Raw genomic sequence first — 24,778 nt, 5'->3', positions numbered from 1 at the left:
AGTTCTCAATGTCTTAAAATGTGGTTTTTTTTTCAGTTTTCTGACATATCAAGTGTTTCTCGTGTCAGAAATGTCTGTTTATAATCATCCCAATGTTTTCACGTTTAGAGGTAACTGCATAGTGTTTCTCCCCGTTTTAAAGCGTTTTGGTGCTTGTGGAGTGCAGGATTTGCATTTTCTGGCTTTCTGAGCATATAGAACACTGCCTAGTGTTTCTCGCCGGTTTAAAGCGTTTGGGCACTTCTGGCATGCTGTATACGCCTCTTCAGGCTTTCTGAGCATATAGAATGACAGTTTCACGATTGTACTGTATTCTTTTAACCAACTTAAAGATTTAGTTCTCTTGGTCATAAAATGTGTTTTTTTTTCAGTTTCATGACATATCAAGTGTTTCTCATTTCAAAAATGTCTTTTTATAATCATCTTAATGTTTTCACGTTAAGAGCTTCCTGCATAGCCTTTTTCGTCTTTCTAAAGCGTTTGGGCGCTTCTGGATTGCTGGATTCGTCTTTTCAGGCTTTCTGAGCGTATAGAACCATGGTTTCATGATTGTACTGGTTTCTTTGGCCAAGTTAGAGAACTAAATCTCTATGTCATAAAACATGTTTTTATTTTAGTTTAATGACATATCAAGTTTAATGTTTAAAGCGTTTGGGCACTTCTACCATGCTGTATAGACCTTTTCAGGCTTTGAGTGTATAGACTGACGGTTTCATGATTGTACTGTTTTTTTTTTTTGCCAAGTTAACGATTTAGTTCTCAATGTCATAAAAAAAAAATTTATTTTTAGTTTTATGACACATCAAGTGTTTCTCATGTCAGAAATGTCTCTAAGTCATCTAAATTTTTTCACGTTAAGAACTCACTGTATAGCGTTTCTCAACTTTTTAAGGCATTTGGGCGCTTCTGGAGTGCTGGAATCAGCTTTTCAGGCTTTCTAAGCGTTTAGTACGATGGGTTCATGATTGTATTGGCACCAAATCCCTTTACCAAGGCGAGAAACGCTATGCAGTGAGCTCTTAACGTGAAAAAATTGACATGATTATAAACAGACATTCCTGACATGAAAAACACTTATGTCAAAAAACTGAAATAAAAACACATTTTATGACATTGAGAATCAAATCGTTAAACTTGGCTAAAAAAAAAAAAGAAAAAAAAAAGTACAATCATGACACTGTCGTTCTGTAACGTGGAGCGAGGTAGCTGACGCAAGTGCGGAGGTAAGCGACTTTTATTGAGGGCAAATCCAGAATCAGGGTCACAACATTCCAGGGTCAAATAGCCAACACGAACAGATCGAGTTTCTGACATGACAAACAGGTGGACAAGGCAAACACCAACACGACGAAAACAACGACCAGCGAAAACAAAGGGCAAACACAGGGCTTAAATACACAGGGGTAACGAGCGACAGGTGAAGACAATCAGGGGCGGAGTTACAAAACCAAAACACAAACACATGGACAGGACTGGGAGGGGCCAATCGTGACATGTTCTATACACTCAGAAAGCCTGAAGAGGCATATGCAGCACGCCAGAAGTGCCCAAACGCTTTAAAAAGGTGATAAATGCTATGCTATGAACGTCAAAAAACATTGGGATGATTATAAACAGACATGAGAAACCACTTGACATGTCATAGAACTGAAATAAAAACGCATTTCATGACATGGAGAACTAAATCTCTAACCTGGCTGTAGAAACCAGTATAATCACGAAACTGTCGTTATATACACTGAGAAAGCCTGAGAATTCGTCTCCAACACTCCAGAAGCACCCAATCCCTTTACAAAGGCGAGAAAAGCCTCTATAAGGTGTAAGCTCAACTACACCACCCCTTGGTTTATCCCTAGAGCAAAGGGGAGCTCTGTAGCAATTTACACACACACACACACACGTGAGTTTGTTATACAGAAAATAAATATTTTTATTGACACCAAGTTCAGCTGACAATTTAAAATAAATAAAAATAAACATAATGCTAATAATCGTAATACCCGAAATGGTTGCTCTGTTTTGCTCAGTATATATGTGACCAAAGACAAATCATGCTAAAATCTTTGACACTCAAAACTTCATTTCACTACAAATGCAAGTTTTAGTGAACACGGCACCCTACCAACACCACCATTAAAATAGCCACCAGTGCCCAGCACCTGAAGCAACTTCACAGTCCCTTGAACAACCGTTTATCAATATATGAAAGATCAAAATAAGAGCAAGAACAAGATAAACTGGTAAAATATCTAGTGAATACTAGAATACAGAGCAGCAACAGCTTCAAAAAAAACAATAACACCTTCACCATGTATGTTCTTTAATTTCCAGAAAATAAATATTATTATTATTTTTATTATTATTATTATTATTAGTAGTAGTAGTAGTAGTAGTAGTAGTAGTAGTAACGCACTTTATATTTTAAACAAATCTCAAAGTGCTATACAGTAGAAGTATTTCAATGAAATACTGAAAGAACTGTTATAAAACATCTTTACACTCAATAGGAAGATCACGGGTTGTTGTTCTGCTGAAGAGAAAGGTTTTACATCCTTTTTTAAAACTCTCACTCAACTGTGGTGCCCTCAGATGGTCAGGGAGACCATTCCATAAGTGAGGAGCAACAGAACAGAAGGCCCGGTCCCCCATGGTGCGGAGTTTAGTTCTGAGGGGGAGGAGGCAATTTGTGTTTGTAGAACGAAGGGATCGTGATGAGGTCTGTGGGGTGAGGAGTTCTTTCAGATATGTAGGAGCATTGCCATAAATGCACTGGTGGGTGAGGAGGGAAACCTTGTATTTGATCCTGGTAGAGATGGGAAGCCAGTGAAGAGAACAGAGGATGGGTGTGATGTGTTCATATTTATGCACTCTCATCAGGATCCTAGCAGCGCTGTTCTGAATGTATTGTAGCCTCTGGAGACTCTTGCCAGGAATCCCAATGAGAAGTGCATTGCAGTAGTCTAGTCTAGTCGAAGTTTGGCGATGTTTCTGAGGTGGTGAAAGGAGATCTTGCAGAGGTGTTTTATATGGGCCTTGAACGTGAGTTGAGGGTCAAACCTCACAAGAAGATTGGAGACTGATGAGGAGAGTGGAATGTTGTGGCCGGTGAATGTAATACAGTTTATGGAGGTTGACTGAGTCTGATGTGTGGTGCCAATCATGATTGCCTCTGTTTTGGCACTGTTCAACTGGAGGAAGATGTGTTCCATCCATACCTGAATGGATCTTGAGTAGGCTTTTTGATGTTCCCGATACGCTAACTTGTGAACAGTGAGGCCAGAGGCTTTGTAACAACGCTCGAGGGTGCGCCCGGCTGCCATCATTTCTCTTAGCTCATCAGTGAACCAGGGGGCTGAATGAGACAAGGTGACTGTTCTGGTTTTAGCAGGACCAGGAAGATCCAAGATTCTGCTCAGACTTTTATTGTCGAAATCCACTGCATCATTGACCGATGGGAGGTCTGTATATTTAAAATAAATATCCATCATCCATCCATCATCGTTGACCGCTAGTCCAGACAGTGTCGCGGAAGCAGTTGGGAGAGCAGAGAATCCCAGATAGGTGAGGGTTGGGATGTAGATTGAGCGGTAAACAGAGAGCTTCGCCTTGTGGCTCAACTCCCTCTTCACCACTACAGTCCGGTACAGTGACCGCATTACTGCTGCCGCCTGTCCCAGCCTACGGCCGATCTCACGATCCCTCTTCCTGTCACTCGAACAAGACCCCAAGATACTTAAACTCCTCCACCTGGGGCAGGTCCTTTCCCCTTACCTGGAGTGGACATGCCATCCTTTTCCGGGCCAAGACCATGGACACAAACTTGGAGGTGCTGACCCGCATACCAACTGCTTCACACTCAGCTACAAACCGCTCCAGCGAGCGCTGGAGGCATCCGTGTGATTCCGCCAAAAGAACAACATCTGCAAATAGCAGAGACGCCACCCTCTGGGCCTCCAGACATAATGCCCTCCTGACCCCGGCTGTGCCCTGACACTCGGTCAGTGAATATCACGAACAAGAGTGGAGACAGAGCACAACCCTGGCGGAGTCGAACACTAACACTGAAAGAGTCTGACTTAATGGTGAGTATACGGACACAGCTCTCACTCCGGGAGTACAGAGATTGGATAGCCCGAAGTAGTTGGGTGGTAGAAAGTAGAAAGTGCTTTAATCTTTTACACAAGTCTCAATGCACGCCGAACTGCCAGGACTGCCGACTGTACTGAAGGGGAATGGAAAAGCTCCAAGCCATGCTGCTCAAACAGGACCTGATAACAAGCTGCTAGTACATTCATTCCCAACAGACCTGGTGTAAGCGACTTATGGCCTTGCAAGACGGTGCTCTGGGTCCTTAACAATCAATATCCGCCTCCCTGGAATGTGATGTCCCAAGACTTCTATAGCCAACTCGATATAACCCGTGTATGGTATATCTAACCCATTTGCTGCTTTAAGACCCAGCCACTTACAGTCCTTCCGTTGTAAGTGCGAAAAATACTCAATGAAAAAACTCTCAGTTAAGGTAGGCCCCATAGAACCAGTATCGATTAAACATGGGACTATTACTCCACCCATAAAAACAGATAAAACTGGGCAACTACCTACCAACTGCTCGTAAGATGAATGAGAAGGACCTGAGCCGGACACCTCACCTCCCAGCATGTGGCTCTGCATGCTGGGAATTTCTAGTTTGCCCCCTGCCTAACAGAACTGGTAGTAGGCACTGATGGAGTAGGCCTACTATTGGAAGGAGGAGGGTCAGCTTGGCAATAACAGGCTATGTGACCAGGCCTATCACACCTAAGACAAACTGGCTGGCCATCAGGAGTGCGTTTGAACCGGCCCACTCTAGCTAAAGCAACCCGAGGATTACTACTAGAAGGTAACAAGTGTCTGGTTAGCATATCCAACTGGGCTTGTTGTTTCAAGACTATGTCTTTTAGTTCAGTCAATTCAGCAGAGTGTGAAACTATAGCATCACACTGTGAGGTAAACTCTGGTTCACTGTTACATACCACTGTACATCGACACCCACTACGGCCTGGCTGATCCTCCTCCATCCATCTGATGGCTTCCCTTCATACATCCAACAGTGAGAGTCGCCCATTTGCTCGCACCAACCTTTTGAGCTCCCTGCGCAAATCATAGTCTCGCACATTTTCACAAAATTGATCTATTAAAACCGTATCAGAATTAGCAAAGGAACCACTGTTGCACTGTTTAACCCTCTCCATAAGTTCCATTAAAGCATGTGAAAATTCAAATAGAAGACAAAAACAGGGTGAATCTTTATCAAAAAAAATGTTCTTGCCAATAGACATAGGATCTGTTACACCCATACACTTCACGTAAAACAGTGAAAAGTTGAATGTGACTCTCTCTAGTGGCTACAGGTCTGTACTTAATCTCATTTTGAGCTTCCCCCTCTAAATGGTGTGGACGAAACCAGTCCTGCGTGTTCATTGATGCAAAAAATGAGACCAGTAGATCAGACTGAAGTGAAACAAACAAAGTTTTCATCATCAACATAAGTGCGATTAAAACAGGTGAAATTGCCGCTGAGTGGTGCTCTAAATGTGCCCGTGCCTGTCGAGTTGGCTATGACTGGGAAAATATCAGCTAGTTTGGTACAGTTAATCGGGTTCTCTTGTTTTGTGAGCTCAATCATACATTTAAAACCTACCGCATATTTCTATTTCCATCTGGAAATAAAGGAGCTGGGGCTAAGGTCAGCGGAGCACGAGCATGTGCACAATCCACACAGTCCTCCATCCCAGATTCCCTAGCCTGTGCTGCTAACCATTTGAGCCACAAATTATCCCCTACATATCCCCTGTGGTTAATTTGACAATATCAGCCGGTGACCACTTAGTGTAGTCTGACCCCTTAAGCCCTGGATCACTTACCTCCTGGGTGGTGAGGGTAGATTTATTGTTTGTACTATTAACCAGTGCTGATACAGCTTTATTGCGCATGTTTATTTTAATTAACCCCAATGGGTCCCTGCCCGATACATCTACTCCTAATATGAGGTATGGAGAGTGACCAGTACTACCCCGATACGCATCCATAATCGATTTCTAAGTAATAGATAAGGTCAACGGATTTTGAGTTCCGCTTAAGTCTCGTTAAAATAACATGTGTTCCCTATCTGTCTTATGAGTGTAAACGTCTCTTGCAGCTAAGGTGGGTTGCCATCTACTCGTATATTTTATCACTGAGTGCCAGTACTTACACCACCTATCATCCCAGCTCCAACCAAACCCACACTTAGTCATGACCTGCAGATCCCAGCACAGATAAATGTTGTAACCTCTATACGATGAATTCTGACCTGCGCAGTTGATGACAACACTCAAATCAAATGTCCACATGTGGAGCTGCCTAGGGTGTAGTCTAATTCTATTCCCCCATATCGACTAATACAATGGTCTTTGTTCGTAGTTGATCGTCTACTTCTAATTTTAACCATGTTCGGTGGTGCTGTGGTTCGGCGTAATGGAGGTGTTCATGCCGAGATAAGGAGTTGTTTGGGTGATACTATTGCGTGTGGTGTTAGTGGGGGTGGAATTATTGTATGAGGTGGCTTGTGTAGAGCTTTTAAAACCTAACATTAAAATACCACCCATACATGAAATAATAATGCCCACATATAAATCCCATTTCCCCTTTTCTCCAGGTCCCTTCCGGTCTCCTGAGGAGAATCTTCTAAACCCCCGTGTTCTGTCATCACTGAACAACCCCATGTTACCCCTAAAAGCTGACAAAAAATGAATAACTATATGTGTATGTGTAAAGGTGCTCTTCACCAGAAGAAAGGTGCTGGAGGCTGGGTAGACTTTCCCTGTTGTGCCTCTGTCCCCAGGGATTATTCTGCCACGTTGGGTGGGGTCTCCTCCTCTGCCTTTGGTGGGTGCGTTGGTCTGCACTGGGAGAGGGGGTACCAGGCGGGGCCTTTGCCGTTCAGCCAAACGGCTTGAGAAGTGCGCTCGACCATTCTGTAGGGTCCTGTCCACCTGGGCTCACACCACTTCCGCTTGATGACCTTCAGATAGACCCACTCAGATAGGGCTACCTCTGGAGGGGCATCAGTTTCTGGTTCCCCCTTGGAGCGGACTTGCACAGAATAAGCTTGACACAATGCTTTCAGCTCGTTAAAATAAGCTTGATGAGATTTATTGTGTATGTCTGTACACGCTAGCATGGTATGGGGTCCCAGAAAAGATCTACCTGTCATCAGTTCAAAGGACGTGAACCCTGTAGCTCTGTGTACAGAGCATCTGATGCTAATTAATGCAATTGGTAGGGCGTCTAGCCAATTTTGCCCTGTAGAGTATACCATTTTGATTTCAGTGTTTGGTTCATGCGTTCCACCTTCCCTTGAGACTGTGGATGATACACTGATCCGTACGCATGTTTCAGGCCTAATACTTGTTCTACCCATGCCAAGGCGTTGCTCGTGAAGTGAGTACCGTTATCTGAGTGAATTCTTTTGGGAAACCCGTGTTGGGGAATCCAGTGATTGATCAACATTTTACAGACTGATTTACTGTCTTCCCTCATAGTGGGGAATGCTTTGTATGGTTCAAAATCGAGGATCTGTGGGTGGGAGACATGCCTGTGCTATCGCTTGTGACCACCCTGCCGAGAAAGGTGACTCTTGGCCTACAAAATTGCAGTTTTTGCTTTGAGACTTTGTACCCGCACTCGGCCAATTTCTCCAATACTGCTATTGAGGCTTCAATACAGGCCTGTTGGGTATCTCCAGCAATCAGGAGATCGTCCACGTATTGAATTAAAATGGAACCTTCTGATAGAGAACAGGTGTCCACAGTTTGTTTTAACGCTTGGTTGAACAGGCCAGGTGAAAGGGCAAAACCTTGCGGTAGACGTGTGTATCTGTATTGTCTCCCACAGTGTGTGAATGTGCAAATGTCTCTACATGTTTCGTGCACTGGGACGCAGAAAAAGGCGTTGGCTCGGTCAATGCACATGAACCAGGTTTTGTTGTGGTCTAACTCTAACAGAGCGGTATATGGGTTTGGAACCAGGATGGTCTGGGTGGCCAATGCTGCATTAATGGCCCTCAAATCATGTGCCATTCTGTATTGACCAGGTTCCTTTTTAGGAACTGGCAAAATGGGGGTGTTCCATCTGGATTGACAATGTTCAAGCACTCCAGCTATGAGGAGTGCATCAATCGTCTGATCGAGAGAGGCCATAGCCTCCAGTTTATGGCGATATTGGGGAAGCCAAATTGGTGGGGCCAATGTCATGTTAAATGACACGGGAGTCTGTTGTACCTGCCCTACATCATCAGGGCCCTCGGACCACAAACCATCCGGGAGACGTGACAAAAAGACAGGGGTGTCCATGTGATCAGCTGCCTCACAGCCATGATGTCTAGCCAACAAATCGTGTGTCAGCGTCAGGTGAGTATGGGTATCACCACTAATAAAATACAGTTGTGTAGTTACAGAAAAAGAAAACGTCAGGAATCTGTGTTTGTACCCAATCTGTGGCAGCGTTTGCTCGTTTGGTCATGCCCCCTAACTGTTTTGGCATGTGGCCCGAATGTAATGCTAATGAAATGTGTGGCGCCGCCGATGAGGACATTTTATACCACTGTGATTGCGCTGGGGTTAATGTTATTGGAGCCGCCACTCCCTCCGTACCGCCAGATAGGCCAGGGGAAGAAACTTCCAATACTGCGTCTTGCAGTTCGGATTGGAACAAATCATAATACGGCAAATCCGCCTAAGGGTTGTAATACAGGGTCAGGTGAGGGGGGGTCGGGTTCCATCAGAAAAATCCATGGTCTCCACTGGTTGAATAGATCCAACACCCCTGTAGTTGTGTCATGGATGAATCCCCAATAAATGTCTACCATGTCATCGTTTTTGGCAGACATTAAGTACATGCCTGGGCTGTTGTCACCATAGCAACTGGTTACCTGACCGTTAGGCCAGGTCAGGGTGAGTCCCATGGGGCTACATAAAATGGAAGCCCCCATTTTGAGCTGCAATGATAAATGTGTGAGTGACAGTCTGAGAGCCATTGTACACCACCAATGGCTTCAATTCAGTCCCCTGAGAAACCTCTGACTGAAAGATGATTGTTGCTCATCATAACTGGTGGAAGTTGGGAGTTGATGGCGGAATAGGTGGCTCCTGTGTCAATCAGAAAAGGTAGTCTCAGGTGCCCCACAGTCAGTGATAGCGTGGCCATGGCAGAACCCATGCTATCTGGATCCCCCCATTGACTCATCTGGTACTGTCCCCCAGAGCTGCACCTGGGTGTGGGGCCAGGTAGTAGGTGGCTTGGTCGGGAGGAGGGGTGTGATGAAGTGGGCCTGCCCTTGATCTAGGGCAATACCTGGCCCGGTGGTCCAGGGCGCCGCATCTGAAGCAGCCGGGGTCGTATTGCTGTGGACCATGGGCCCCGCCCCTGTTACCCCTGGCCCTGCCCCTGTCACATCCCCTGTATGGAGCCCCATAGGCTGTGGGTTGATATTGGACCACAATAGGTTGTGTTTGGTATGGCACTATCTGGGTCTGGGGAGACGGCGGCGGAGGAATGGGCGGCTGTGTTTGTGGGTGCCTGGCTTGCTTTTTCTTGTCCTCATTTATAGCTTTTCTGGCCTCTGCCAGTTGAGCTTTCACTGCAGCTTGGACTGCAGTTTGTCTACTTCACCGGTCCTGGCGTCTACCTTTTCCTTATGTTTGTTCCTGTGGTAACGTTCCTGCCTTTCCATGTTCCGCCTTAGCCTGGTCTAATTCCTTTATCGCCCTGGCTGTAAAATCATTTAACGCCTGTCCCAAAGAAATCTGATCTTGTGGAGACTCTCAACTGTTCCTCTGTTTCTGCCTTCACTTTTTTCCATTTTTTCGGGTCTGTCTCTAAGTCATAAACTGCTTTCGCCAAAATCATTATCTGTTCCTCTAGTGTTTTCCATCGCCAATTACCCACCCCTAATTTGTTATCCAATTCTTTTTCTAAATCCTTTTTACAGTATTCAGCCATGTTGATCAAAAACTGGTACTTACCAAGACATCTTCTAAGTTCTACTTGCTCGACTCACAATGCTCAGTTATCACCGTCAGGTTTACCGCATGTGAGGAACTTCGAACTTATCACAAATCAGCACTTCTGAGGACCACCCTCAGGGACCCCAACCCGTCTGGACTTTTAGGGATCCCAGATCCCAGGGGTCCAACCCTGTTTAAGGGAGAGCCAATCCCAGGGACTTTCAACCCAGTCCTTATCCCATCACCTCTTCAGATGATAGGAGGGGTTCAGGAATTCCCAGCAAAACCATACACAATATACCTTAATAATCTTTAATCTTTAATCACCTTTAATCACTGAGCAGTACCTCACTTTCCTTTTTCCGTTTGTTTCAACTCAGTCTCCCTTAACTTTAACGCTTGATCAAATCTTCACCACTCATCAACAATTTATCTTATATCTTATATAAATTATACACTTACCCTTTAAGTGGCGCCACGGATGAGTGTTCGAAGACGAGGATCAAGCCTGTGCATCATGTCGGGGTCACCATATCGTGGACGAAACCAGTCCTGCATGTTCGTTGATGCAAAAAATGAGACGAGTAGATCAGACTGAAGTGAAACAAACAAAGTTTTATTACAGAATTCTGGAGAGGTTACAAACAGAGAGCATGCATTTCCCAAGTAAGCTCTAAGCTCCCAATGTGTTCTGACTCCTTTTATACCCTGAAGCTGAATATGTGTGTGCGTATAAGCTGAACCTAAATGTCTACATGTTCCTGTTTGGTGCAATGCACATATGGTTTACCATATATGGATGAGAAAACCTCATGCACTAACGGTTAAGCGCAGACCTACTTCTGTTTTTGGCCTTGGCCGGTTTCCTGTTATTGCGTACATCTCTGCATGTTTGTCACGTACTGTCTGTTCTTCGCCTGCCCTGCCATGCGAATGTCATAACATTTTAACGCTAAGCGCAAGTTAATGACTTCTGATATTAATGCTTAAAAGTATGCTACTACAAATGTAAAAATCCACAATGGTCATATAAAAACAACGCTTTATCAAAATAAGACATTTACCTTGATTTCATACAGCTTTGGACTTCCTCAATCCATTCTTCAAGGGCAAGAGTCCCCATTGACCCAGAAAACTTGGGGCACCTCCGTTCTCTTGGAAGGTAAAATGGCAGCTCTCGTTGTACTGGACGCATACCACTGTCCCAAGTACCTATATTTTGTGCTGTGGAAAGTTTTTCATTTTCTGCCCGTAGCTGCTCCACTTGTTCTCGCAGTCTCTGTAGTTCGTCATCCATGTCTGATGCAGATTGGGTCCTCCCCACCAACAAGCTAGCTGCTGTTTTCTATTACTTACACACTAAAAAGGTATGTTGCTCTGCCCACAAAGAAAAAACCCAAATTTTCAGCCAAACTAATCATCAAATAACCAAATAAGCTTGCGCCAAAATGTGGCGGTCGCCTCTATAAGGTGTAAGCCCAACAACCTCACCCCTTGGTTTATCCCTAGAGAAAAGGGGAGCTGTAGCAATTTACACACACACACACACACACACACACACACACACACACACACACGTGAGTTTGGTATACAGAAAAAAAATTATTGACACCAAGTTCAGCTGACAATTTAAAATAAATAAAAATAAACATAAAATTTTGTGACATACAAGAGTGGAGGGAGGTGCACACAGGTGGATTATATCCTTAGCGGGAGATGCCACCTAAAGCAGATTGGAGATTGTAAAGTGGAGCCAGGGGAAAGTGTATCAAGGCAGCATAGGGTTGTTGTCTGTAGAATGAGGTTAGAAACAAATTAGAGGAAGAGAGTGAAGACAGAGCCAAAGATTAGATGGTGGAAGCTGAAGGAGGAGGATGGTTGCAGGCAGTTCAGGGAAAAATTGCAACAGGCCCTTGGGGGCAGTGAGGATCTACCTGAGGACTGGGAAACTACAGCTAAGGTGGTGAGAGAAACTAGCAAGAATGTGTTGGGTGTTTCGTCTGGTCAGAGGAAAGAAGACAAGGAAAGTTGGTGGGGGAATGAGGAAGTCCAGGAGAGTATTCAGAAGAAGAAGGCAGCTAAGAAAAAGTGGGATAACCAGAGAGATGAAGGAAGTAGGCAGGAGTACTGTGAGGCTAGTCGCATAGCAAAAAGTATGGTGGCAAAGGCAAAGGCTCAGGCCTATGATGAGCTGTATGAGAGGCTGGACAGTAAAGAAGGAGTAAAGGACTTGTATTGTTTGGCTAAACAGAGAGATAGAGCTGGAAAGGATGTACAGCAGGTTAGGCTGATAAAGGATAGAGAGGGAAATGTACTAGTGAGTGAACAGAGAGTGTTGAGTAGATGGAAGGAGTACTTTGAAGAACTAATAAATGAGGAAAACAAGAGAGAGAGGAGGACAACGGGGGAAGAGATAGTGGATCAGGAAGTGCAGAGAATTAGTAAGGCAGAAGTGAGGGGAGTGAGGAAGAATGGAAAGGCAGTTGGTCCAGATGACATACCTGTGGAGGTATGGAGATGTTTAGGACAGAAGGCAGTGGACTTTTTAACCAGGTTGTTTAACAAAATCCTGTAGAGTGAGAGGATGCCTGATGAGTGGAGCAGCAGTGTATTGGTCCCCATTTTTAAGAACAAGGGTGATGTGCAGAGCTGCAGTAACTACAGAGGTATAAAGTTGATGAGCCACACCATGAAGGTATGGGAAAGAGTTGTTGAAGCAAGGCTAAGGTGAGAGGTCCAGATCAGTGAGCAGCAGTTTGGTTTCATGCCCGGAAAGAATACCACAGATGCAATTTTTGCATTGAGAGTGTTGGTAGAGAAGTACAGAGAAGGTCAGAAGGAGCTACATTGTGTCTTTGTGGATCTAGAGAAGGCATATGATAGGGTGCCAAGGCAGGAACTGTGGTACTGTATGAGGAAGTCAGGTGTAGCTGAAAAGTATGTTAGGGTGGTGCAGGACATGTATGAGGATAGTGAGACAGTGGTATGGTGTGCAGTTGGAGTGACAAATGGTTTCAAGGTGAAGGTAGGGTTACATCAGGGATCAGCTTTGAGACCCTTCTTGTTTGCAATGGTGATGGACAGGTTGACAGATGAGGTCAGGCAGGAGGCTCCATGGACCATGATGTTTGCAGATGACATTGTAATTTGTGGTGAGAGTAGAGAGCAGGTGGAAGAGAATCTGGAGAGGTGGAGGTTTGCACTGGAGAGGAGAGGAATGAAGGTCAGTAGAGATAAGACGGAATACATGTGTGTGAATGAGAGGGAGGCAGGTAAAGGTGAAGATGCAAGGAGTAAAGGTCGTAAAGGTGGATGACTTCAAATATCTTGGGTCAACCATCCGGAGCAATGGACAGTGTAGAAAAGAGGTGAAGAAGAGGATGCAGGCAGGATGGAGTGGGTGGAGACGGATGTCAGGGCTGATGTGTGACAGAAGGATAGCAGCAAGAGTGAAAGGGAAGGTTTACAAGACAGTAGTGCGTCCTGCTATGATGTATGGTTTGGAGACTGTGGCTCTGTCTAAAAGACAGGAGGCTGAGCTGGAGGTGGCGGAGATGAAGATGCTGAGATTTTCGTTGGGAGTGACAAGGCTGGACAAGATTAGAAACGAGCAGATCAGAGAGACAGTGAAGGTGGAGGAGTTTGGAGATAAAGCCAGAGAGGCCAGGTTGAGATGGTCTGGACATGTATTGAGGAGGAATAGTGGATATATTGGGCAAAGAATGTTGGAGATGGAGCTGCCGGGTAGAAGGAGAAGAGGTAGACCTCAGAGAAGGTTTATGGATGTAGTGAAGGTGGACATGGAGATGGTTGGTGTGAAAGTAGAGGAGGCAATGGATAGGGCAAGATGGAGGGAGATGATCCGCTGTGGCGACCCCTAAAGGGAGCGGCCGAAAGAAGAAGAAAGAAAAATAAACATACAATGCTAATAATCATAATACCCGAAAAGGTTGCTCTGTTTTGCTCAGTATATCCAGGTGTAGAGACTGAAACACTATTTCAATTTCAATTCAAAACATCATATGTGACCAAAGACAAATCGTGCTAAAATCTATGACATTCAAAACTTCATTTCACTACAAATGCAAGTTTTAAAATAGCCACCATTAAAATAGCTGCCAGTGCCCAGCACCTGAAGCAACTTCACGGTCCCTTGAACAACCGTTTATCAATATATGAAAGATCAAAATAAGAACAAGAACAAGATAAACTGGTAAAATATCTAGTGAATACTAGAATACAGAGCAGCAACACGTTCAAAAAAACAATAAAAACACCTTCATGGTGTATGTTGTTTAATTTCTATAAAAAAAAAACCCAAAAAAACAGCAGCTAGCCCTAGCTATAGGTTAGTTTCCAGTACAAAAACTGCTGTCCTCGGCTGGACATAGACAAAACAAGGTAAATGCATGACTTGGCAGATACTAGCCATGTAGTCAAAATAAAACACATACTACTTTTAAAAGAAATACCTCTCCGGTGAACTTCTCTGCCCTCAAACCGAGCGGTCCTTTCACTCAATTGTAGCATGTCGTTCTATCGTTAAAAGGCATGCACCAAACAAAAAAACACTTCAATCATCCAAGAGCTAAAAGACTAAAACGGGCCAACGAAAAGCCGAACACAAACCTTATCACATCGATTTCTCTTTACCCATCTCGCTTGTTGGACGCTCTTGTTGCACACGCTGGCTAGCTTGGCTAATGCTACTAGGACCCCAGGCTGCCTATATACCTGCCTGTCAAAAAAACCCAGGAAGCTTAACCTAAACTAGTTAACTAAATCGTTAACTTGGCTAAAGAAACCAGTACAATCATGAAACCATCGTTCTATACGCTCAGAAACCTTGAAAAGGTGATTCCAGCACGGGAGAAGCACCCAAACGCTTTAAAAAGGCAAGAAACCCTATGCAGTGAGCTCTTAAGGTGAAAACATTGGGATAATTATAAACAGACATTTCTCCATGAGAAACATTTGATATGTCATGAAACTGAAATAAAAAAAACATTTTATAAGATAGACAACAAAATCTCTAACTTGGCTTAAGAAACCAGTACAATCATGAAACCGTCGTTCTATATGCTCAGAAAGCCTGAAAAGTCGATTCCATTACGGGAACAGTGCCCAAACGCTTTATAAAGGCGAGAAACACCATGCAGTGAGCTCTTAACGTGAAAACATTGGGATGATTATAAACAGACATCTCTCCATGAGAAACACTTGATATGTCATAAAACTGAAAAAAAAGAAATGGAGAACTAAATCTCTAACTTGGCTGTAGAAACCACTATAATCATGAAACTGTCGTTCTATACGCTCCGAACATGCGACTCCTGAGCTCCAGAAGTGCCCAAACGCTTGAAAAGGGCAAGAAACGCTGTGCAGTGAGCTCTTAACGTGAAAACATTGAGATGATTATAAACAGACATTTCTAACATGACACACTTGAAATGTCATAAAACTGAAATAAAAACACATTTTATGACATAGAGAACTAAATCATTAACTTGGATAAAGAAACGAGTACAATACTGAAACCATCATTCTATATGCTCAGAAAGCCAGAAAAGGTGATTCCAGCACTCCAGAAGCACCAAAACGCTTTAAAAAGGCAAGCATTGCCAAGCAGTGAGCTCTTAATCTGAAAACATTGAGATGATTATAAAGAGATATTTTTGACATGAAACACACTTGATATGTCATAAAACTGAAATAACACATTTTATGACATAGAGAACTAAATCATTAACTTGGATAAATCTCTAGCTTGGCTGAAGAAACCAGTACAATCCTGAAACCATCGTTCTATAGGCTCAGAAAGCCTGAAAATGTGTATACAGCATGCCAGAAGCACCCAAAGTGCTTTAAAAAGGCGAGCATTGTCATGCAGTGAGCTCTTAACGTGTAAACATTGGGATGATTATAAACAGACATTTCTCCATGAGAAACACTTGATGTCATGAAAATGTAATAAAAAACATTTTATGACATAGAGAACTTGGCTAACTTGGCTGAAGAAACCAGTAATCAATGATACCATCGTTCTATACGCTCAGAAAGCCTGAAAAGGCGATTCCAGCACTCCAGAAGTGCCCAAAAGCTTTAAAAAGGCGACAAACGCTATGCAGTGAGCTCTTAACGGCATAACATTGAGATGATTATAAACAGACATTTCTAAGATGAAACACACTTGATATGTAATAAAACTGAAATAACTCATGCCATTGCTCCAAATTCCTGAAGTATTAACACTTGTTCCTCGTACGAAGACTACAAAAGAGAGGGTTCTTTAGGAAAATGGTGGTCAGACATGATAGCACTTTAATTTGCCTGTTGTATGGGGTTTCTAATAGTGTTATATACAGAAGCACACAGACAAATTTCATGCGTTTGCCATTCCATTACTCCTAATTCTTATTGTAATATCACTTGTTCCTCATGCCGTGAATACATGAGAGTGGGTTCTTCAGGAATATGGTGGTCTGATATGATAACACTTTGACTTACCTGTTTTATGTGAGTTCAAATTTTGGTCTGTATAGAACCGAATAGATATTTTTCACAAGTTTGCCATCCCTTTACTCCAAATTCCTACTGTGATATCACTTGTTCCTCATATCATGAGTACATGAGAGTTTTTTTCATTAATATCATGGTCTGATATAATAACATTCTGATTTGCCTTTTTGTCAAATGTTGTACAGAAAGAATAGACACTTTTCCCAAGTTCGCCATCACATTACTCAAAATTCCTTCTGTAATATCACTTGTTCCTCATGTCTTGAATACAGGAGAGATTATTCTTCAGGCATGTGATTGTGTGATATGACAAGACTTTGATTTACCTGTTTTATGGGACTTCAAAAAGTGTTATATAGAGAATCATACAGACACTTTTCACAAGTTGGCCATCCCATTACTCCAACTTGCTGCTGTAATATCCCTTGTTCCTCATATCATGAGTACATGAAAGAGTTTTCTTCAGTAATATCATGGTCTGATATGGCAACATTCTGATTTGCCTGTTCTGTGGAGGTCAAGTTGTGGTTTGTATAGAAATGACCGGACACTTTTCACAAGTTTGCCATCACATTACTGATGTAAATGAAAGATTCCCAAAACTAAAATGTCTTGTATTATGTAGATAAATCATAAATAAAGCACAATATGTCCTAGCACATTGGAGCAAGTGCCCTAAAACAGGCTTCCTTAGTAGAGCGTAAGAGAGAAGATAGGCCCTTTGTAGAGAGTGAGTGAACTTGTGAACTGCTTAAGGCCAAACGGCCAGAATGGAAAAGTACTAGCGAGCGTTAGGAAGTACCTGGCACAAAGTTTTTTTTAAAAAATAAATCAAGCTAGGCCTGGAAATAATGGTTTCCACAAAAACCCCATATGATGGATATGTGGATGACAATTTGGATGTAATGGTGGTGTCAGGACAATGGGAGACATCAAAAAAAGAGGTGGGGCGTGATCACCCCACCTGCACTGAGAGTATAAAATATGTGTACATTCCCTGTATGAATGAGAGTGTGTCCGGGGACCGTTGGAAGAACATTCTCCATGCTCAAAGAAAGAATAAATGACCTGCGCTTCTGAACCTTGAAGAGTCTTCTTGTATTTCTTAGTTCGTTTGATTCTTTTATTTTCTTTCAACAAACTATTGAATTCGTTTTATTTTACAATCCAGAAATAATACTTAGGCTTGGTGATCAAACAAGTGTCGAGGAACGACATTACTCAAAATTCCTTCTGTAATATCATTTGTTCCAAGAGTACAAAACAGAGGTTTCTTTAGGAATATGACGGTCGGATATGGTGTCAATTTAAGTTGCCTGTTTTAAGGGTCTTCAAATAGTGGTATTGACAGAAGCACACAGACACTTTTCACAAATTTGCCATCCCATTACGTCAAATTCCTACTCTTAATATCATGTGTTCCTCATAGCATGAACACAAGAGAGCGTGTTCTTCAGGAATATCATGGTCTGATTTCCCTATTTCACTCTGATTTGCCTATTTTATGGGACGCCAAATTGTGGTCTATACAGAAACCTTTTCACACTTGTCACAAGTTTGCCATGCCATTACTCCAAATTCCTGCTGTATTAACACTTGTTCCTCGTACGAAGACTGCAAGAGTTAAGTTAAGTGATACTTTTTTGATCCCACAACCAGGGAAATTCCACCTCCGCATTTAACCCATCCGTGAAGTGAAACACCACACACACTCTAGTGAATACACACACACACTAGTGGGCAGTGAGCACACTTTCCCGGAGCGGTAGGCAGCCCTATCCACGGCGCCCGGGGAGCAGTTGGGGGTTAGGTGTCTTGCTCAAGGACACCTCAGTCATGAACTGTTGGCCCTGGGGATCAAACCGGCAACCTTCCGGTCACAGGGCCAGCTCCCAAACCTCCAGCCCACGACTGCCCCCAAAGGCAGAGGTTTCTTTAGGAATATGGTGGTCGAATATAATAGCACTTTTATTTGCCTGTGTTATGGGGTTTAAACTAATGGTATATACGGAAGTACACAGACACTGTTCACATATTTCCCATCCCAGGTGTTCTTCAGGAATATCATGGTCTACTATTAAAACACTCTGATTTGCCCATTTTATGGGACGTCAAATTGCGATCTATACTAAAACGTTTTCACACTTTTCGCAAGTTTGCCATGTGTAACGGATGCTTTTTCTCCTATATTACTCAGGGACTGGCATAACAAGCACTCACAGACACACTGGAATCTCTTTGCCCATTCTGGAAAACAAAGAGAATTTTCTAAACTCTTCTTTCACTGGTGTGACTACTGCAAATTGTACACAGCAGAACTGCAGCATAGAAAACTCTGTCTGCCCCGGTAGTACATAAGCTTAATTACACTTTGCATAGTACAGAAATTCACGCTGGCTTCTTTCCAAGTACACATAAGCAGAGTTAAAAGGACTTTCCCAACAATACATCCTCTACTATGTCTGCGCAAACACATATAAGTCAACGAATGACTATATAAACATACAAACTGTTCTAATTAAATGAACAGAAAAACATATTTACAAGACATACATACCTGGAAAACAAAGAGAATTTTCAAAACTCATCTTTCACTTGTGTGACAACTGCAAATTGTACATAGCAGAACTGCATGAAGAAAAAATCTCTTTAGTAGGCGAAGAGTATGTTACAGCCCACTAAGATGACGAGAGCAAAGACAAAACAGAGCAAACAGGCTAGCCCAGCTAAGGCCCACATGGAAAAACGAACAGTAAAAACACCCATAAATTGTTCCATACAAACCATAACTGTGCATTTCCCGCAAAAGTAACCGCTAGGTTTCATAAGAGTTGCTACCCGAGAATTATGTCCAGCTTTAAACAAGTTTTAAATCGTTAAATCATTAATGAATTGCAGGACAAAAAGCCAGAAGCTCCTACCTGCAGCATAGAAAACTCTGCTGTGGTATGGTAGCTCAAGAAGAACAAAATGCTGCAATCTGCAGTTCGACACTCACAAATAGAGGGCTTCAAAACACCACCACATACTGACCAAATGCTTAATACTGTGAAATTCACATGAAATACAGTGTCTATTCTCTCTCTGTTACACATGCCATTGCTCCAAATTCCTGATGTTTTAACACTTGTTCCTTGTACGAAGACTTCAGGAGGGAGGGTTCTTTGGGAAAATGGTTCGGATATGATAGCACTTTAATTTGTCTGTTTTATGGGGTTTCCAATAGTGGTATATACAGATGCGCACAGACAATTTTCATGTGTTTGCCATCCCATTACTCCAAGTTCCTATTGTAATATCACTTGTTCCGCATGCCGTGAATACATGAGAGTGGGTTCTTCAGGAATATAGTGGTCTGATATGATAACACTTTGATTTACTTTTTTTATGGGAGTTCAAATTGTGGTCTGCATGGAACTGGATAGACACTTTTGACAAGTTTGCCATCCCAGTACTCCAAAATCCTACAGTAATATAATTTTTTCCTCATACTGTGAGTATATGAAAGATTGTTCTTTAGGAATATGGTTGTCAGATATGATAACACTTTGATTTGCCCATTTTATGGGACTTTCAAATACTGCTATATACAGAATCAGAATTACAATTTTCACAAGTTTGCCATCCCATTACTCCAAATTCCTACTTCAATATCACTCGTTGCTCATATCATAAGTACAAGAGAGAGTGTTCTTCAGTAATAATATGGTCTGATATGATAAAACTGATTTGCCTGCTCTACTTCTACTGTTTTACTTGACAGAAATAAATGTAGACAGTTGTGATATGTTTTGGGAACTGCTATGAAAAAGAATACTGGTATGAATGCATATGATCAACCTGAAAATGTCATAACCTCTCAATAACGTAAAAATAAATAATAAAATATAAGATATAATATAAACACCATTCAAATATTGGTCAACATAATATATTATTAGAGAGTTTATACTGTGAGATGTACTGTATTTTTATTTATATTGTAAATTTAAATTACATTCTGAATTATTCTGAATTGCTGGTGGCATTGTGTGACAAAGTTGCATCTTGGTTGCAAGATCAACCTGAGAAGGAGAATAAATTATGACCAAATAATATGCTGAAAACAAAATCTAGAGGAAATGTTTTCATTATTAGATGATACATTCACAGCTTCACAAAGATTCATAAAGATTCACAGCTCTTTACTTAAAAAGTGGTATTACAAAAGAAAGTTTGCTTACTTGAATGCACAAAAGCTGACCTAACTTGATGGCATTGGAGAATGTTCTTTGCATAACCAAAAGTGTTACTTTCACTTCGCCATGGACCGGTCTAAGCAGCTCTTCAGTGCCATCATAAAAATACCACTCATCGTCTTGATGAAGACGATGAAAGCAAATGAAATTAATCTTATTGCTGAGGTAATTCGTCATTGCTGCAGGCTGGTACCTTCATAAATTGAAAAGGAAATATGATCCAAAACCAGTTATAAAGAACTCAACTTTATTTTAATTTTGAAATAAAATAAAATTGACCTCTCTCCTAGGACTGTTATTGATAATGGCAACAACATTGGATGAAGCTAAGATGGCAAGGTCCTGATGTAGTTGTTGCCTTGGAGATTACCATGAATGAAACATCTAGAATGTGTTGTTCTCACACCCTCACACTGATTCTACAAAATCTCAGTTGCAGTTTTTGACAATGGAGCAGTAAAGAATTTTGGCTTTTTCCTGGACAATGTCTTTTGCCATTTTTCTTCTTGAATGAAAGGCTATTGATGGGAGTCATCTTCTTCAGTCATATTGGTGTCCTTCAGTCCTTTTATTTCTGATCTGACTTTCTTTTGTCTTTTATTACTCATCAGTGTAATTCCCCATACTCTACAGGGTAACAAACTCACGCAGAAGATCCCTGACATCTAAAGCAATCATTGTAAATGAAATTATTACAGATCATGATTTCGATGCTCTTTGCCTCACAGAAACGTGGATTAGACCCGATGAGTACCTTAGTCTAAATGAAGCCACTCCCACAGGCTACAGCTATGCGCATAGCCCTTGTTTAAGCGCCTGGGGTGGAGGTATAGCAACCATCCATACCAAAGCTTTAGGCATGAGCCAGAACGTAGGATATACATTCTCTTCTTTTGAAGTTCTCTTACTTAATATACATGATCAAGGAACAAATAAAACCTCATTTTTATGAATTACAATTTACAGGCCACCCAGTCCGTATTCTCAGTTCTTACAGGAATTCTCTGAGTTTCTATCAAGCTTAATAACGTTTTCAAGTAAAATAATAATTGTCTGAGATTTTAATATCCACATTGACAATCCTCACAACGCATTAAGTAAGGCATTCATATCTATCATAGACTCCATGGGTTTCACCCAAATTATAAAAGGGCCCACACACTACCTCAACCACACTCTAGACTTAATACTGACCTTTGGTGTAGACATAGATAACTTATCCATTCTCCCGCAGAGCACAGCCGTCTCAGACCATTACTTAATCTCACTCTCTGACAAGCTTCTGTCAGCTGTCCATCTAACCCTACTGAATTAGATATTATATCCAAATTTCTAGAGGATACTCTTCGATCTACTTTAGATAGTGTAGCTCCATTAAAAAGTAAAATAATCCGGCAGAAAAAACTTGCCCCTTGGTATAATGATCACACCCGAGCTTTAAAACAGACTGCCAGACAACTAGAGCGAAAATGGCGTCTGACTAAATTAGAAATGTTCCAGTCCGTCTGGAAGGAGAGCCTTATAGACTATAGAAGAGCTCTTACATGCTCAGCTTATCTCTCCTCTCTCATAGAAAACAATAAGAACAATCCTAGACTACTATTTAGCACAATTTCTAAACTAACAGAGAACAAAACAGTCACTGAACCCCAGATGCCATCAGCCTATAGCAGCAATGATGAATTTCTTTAGTGATAAAATCGAAAAAATTAGACAGAAAATTCTGAACACACAGTTAAACTCCACAAACCTGTTGTCTTCTAATTCTAGTCTAGACCCTGAGAATATTACAGTCACTGCAGATAGGCTGGAATCGTTTAACTTAATTCAAGAAAATGAACTAGTTAAAAGTTTCTTCTGCAAAATCATCTACCTGTATTTTGGATCCAATTCCTACAGGTCTACTCAAGGAAATCTTACCAGAAATATCCAAGCCTATTCTGTCAATAATAAACTCCTCTCTTAGCCTCGGATACATCCCAAAAACTTTTAAACTTGCAGTAATTAGACCGTAGATTAACCTCGATCCCTGTGAATTATCAAACTATAGACCTATGTCGAATCTCCCCTTTATATCTAAGATCCTGGAAAAAGTGGTAGCAAAACAATTAAGCTCTTATTTACATAGGAATCATCAACATGAAAAATTTCAGACTGGCTTAGGCCACATCACAGTACAGAAACAGCACTAGTAAAAACTGTAAATGATCTCTTGTCATTCTTTGACAAAGGAAATGTGTCTTTGCTAGTCCTCCTTGACCTTAGTGCAGCATTTGACACAATAGACCACTCGATCTTACTACATAGACTAGAAAACCTTGTAGGGGTAACAGTTCTTTCCTGGTTCAAGTCCTACCTCACCGATCGCTATCAGTTTGTTAATGTAAAGGGCGAATCATCTGTAAAAGTACAGTATACTGTTCCACAAGGCTCTGTTTTAGGACCTATACTATTCACAATATATATGTTACCATTAGGCACCATTATCAGTAAACACGGCATAAATTTCCACTGCTATGCTGGTGACACTCAGTTATATATATCAAGCAAACCGCATGATAAAATTAAGCTTAGCAATATTGAGGACTGTGTAAAAGACATAAAAGATTGGATGTCAAGTAACTTTCTGCTACTTAACTCAGATAAAACTGAAGTCCTCCTCCTAGGTTCAAAATCAGCTAGAAACAAACTGCCTAACTTAACACTTAACAATCTCCCAGCTGCATCAAGCTCATCTGTTAAAAATCTTGGTGTTGTGATAGATGCTGATCTGTCCTTCGACGCACATATAACTAATATCATTAGAACAGCCTTCCTGCATCTCTGCAATATCGCTAAATTAAGAAATGCATTATCTCTACAGGATGCAGAAAAATTAGTTCATGCATTTATTACCTCAAGGCTAGATTACTGTAATGCCCTGCTGTCGGGATGTCCCAGCAATAGCCTCAACAAGCTTCAGCTTGACCAGAATGCTGCAGCCAGAGTCCTCAAAAGAACCAGAAAATTTGACCATATCAGCCCAGTTTTATCAACCCTACACTGGTTACCAGTTAAATTTCGCATTGATTATAAAATTCTTCTCCCTTTAGGAGTCGCCACAGCGGATCATCTGCCTCCAGTTTGCCCTATCCATTGCCTCCTCTACTTTCACACCAACCATCTCCATGTCCACCTTCACTACATCCATAAACGTTCTCTGCGGTCTACCTCTTCTCCTTCTACCCAGCAGCTCCATCTCCAACATTCTTTGCCCAATATAACCACTATTCCTCCTCAACACATGTCCAAACCATCTCAACCTGGCCTCTCTGGCTTTATCTCCAAACTGCTCCACCTTCACTGTCCCTCTGATCTGCTCATTTCTAATCTTATATGATTATAAAATTCTATTATTGACCTATAAAGCTCTAAACGGACTCGCCCCTCAGTACCTGAGTGAGCTTCTCTCCTACTCTGAACCATCACGTCTACTTAGATCACAAGGTGCTGGCTTACTACTGGTACCTAGAATTAATAAAGTTACATCAGGGGGGAGAGCCTTCTCATACAAGCCCCCCAGCTCTGGAATAATCTTCCTGTTAATGTTCGGAATCAGACACAGCCTCAGTTTTTAAGTCTAGGCTAAAAACTTACTTGTATAGTCAGGCTTTGGTGATTAGTCTTCCCTGTCAGATCTAGACCTGCTGGAGTCTCTGCTGCTCTGCTATATTGCTATATTGTAATCTGTGGTCAGCCACTCTTTACAGAACTGACTCTGTGTTTTTCTTTCCTTTCTCTGCCGAGTTGATCAGCTGCCCATCCTGTGCGTCTGATGCTGTTGCCTCTTCTGCCTTGACTGAGTACCGCTGCTCACCAGCCTTCTGTACTGGCTTGACCACCACTGAGCTTCTTGCTTTACAACGCTGTGCAATCCTCACCCTCAGATCTTTCTTTTCCCACTTTGTACTATAATACTTCATACTAATAATGTTTGCTATCCGGTGTCGACCG

The 24,778-nt window shown here is 42.0% G+C and overlaps 1 pseudogene; it reads left to right on the top strand.

Annotated features, from left to right (window-relative positions):
• Positions 1 to 9,434: 9,434 nt before the first annotated feature.
• LOC119263241 lies at positions 9,435 to 24,430 on the top strand (annotated as a pseudogene).
• Positions 24,431 to 24,778: the final 348 nt, after the last annotated feature.

Source organism: Pygocentrus nattereri, chromosome 4, assembly GCF_015220715.1.
Source record: "Pygocentrus nattereri isolate fPygNat1 chromosome 4, fPygNat1.pri, whole genome shotgun sequence".
In the NCBI taxonomy this organism is placed as follows: domain Eukaryota; kingdom Metazoa; phylum Chordata; class Actinopteri; order Characiformes; family Serrasalmidae; genus Pygocentrus; species Pygocentrus nattereri.
This window is presented reverse-complemented; position numbering and strand designations above follow the sequence as displayed.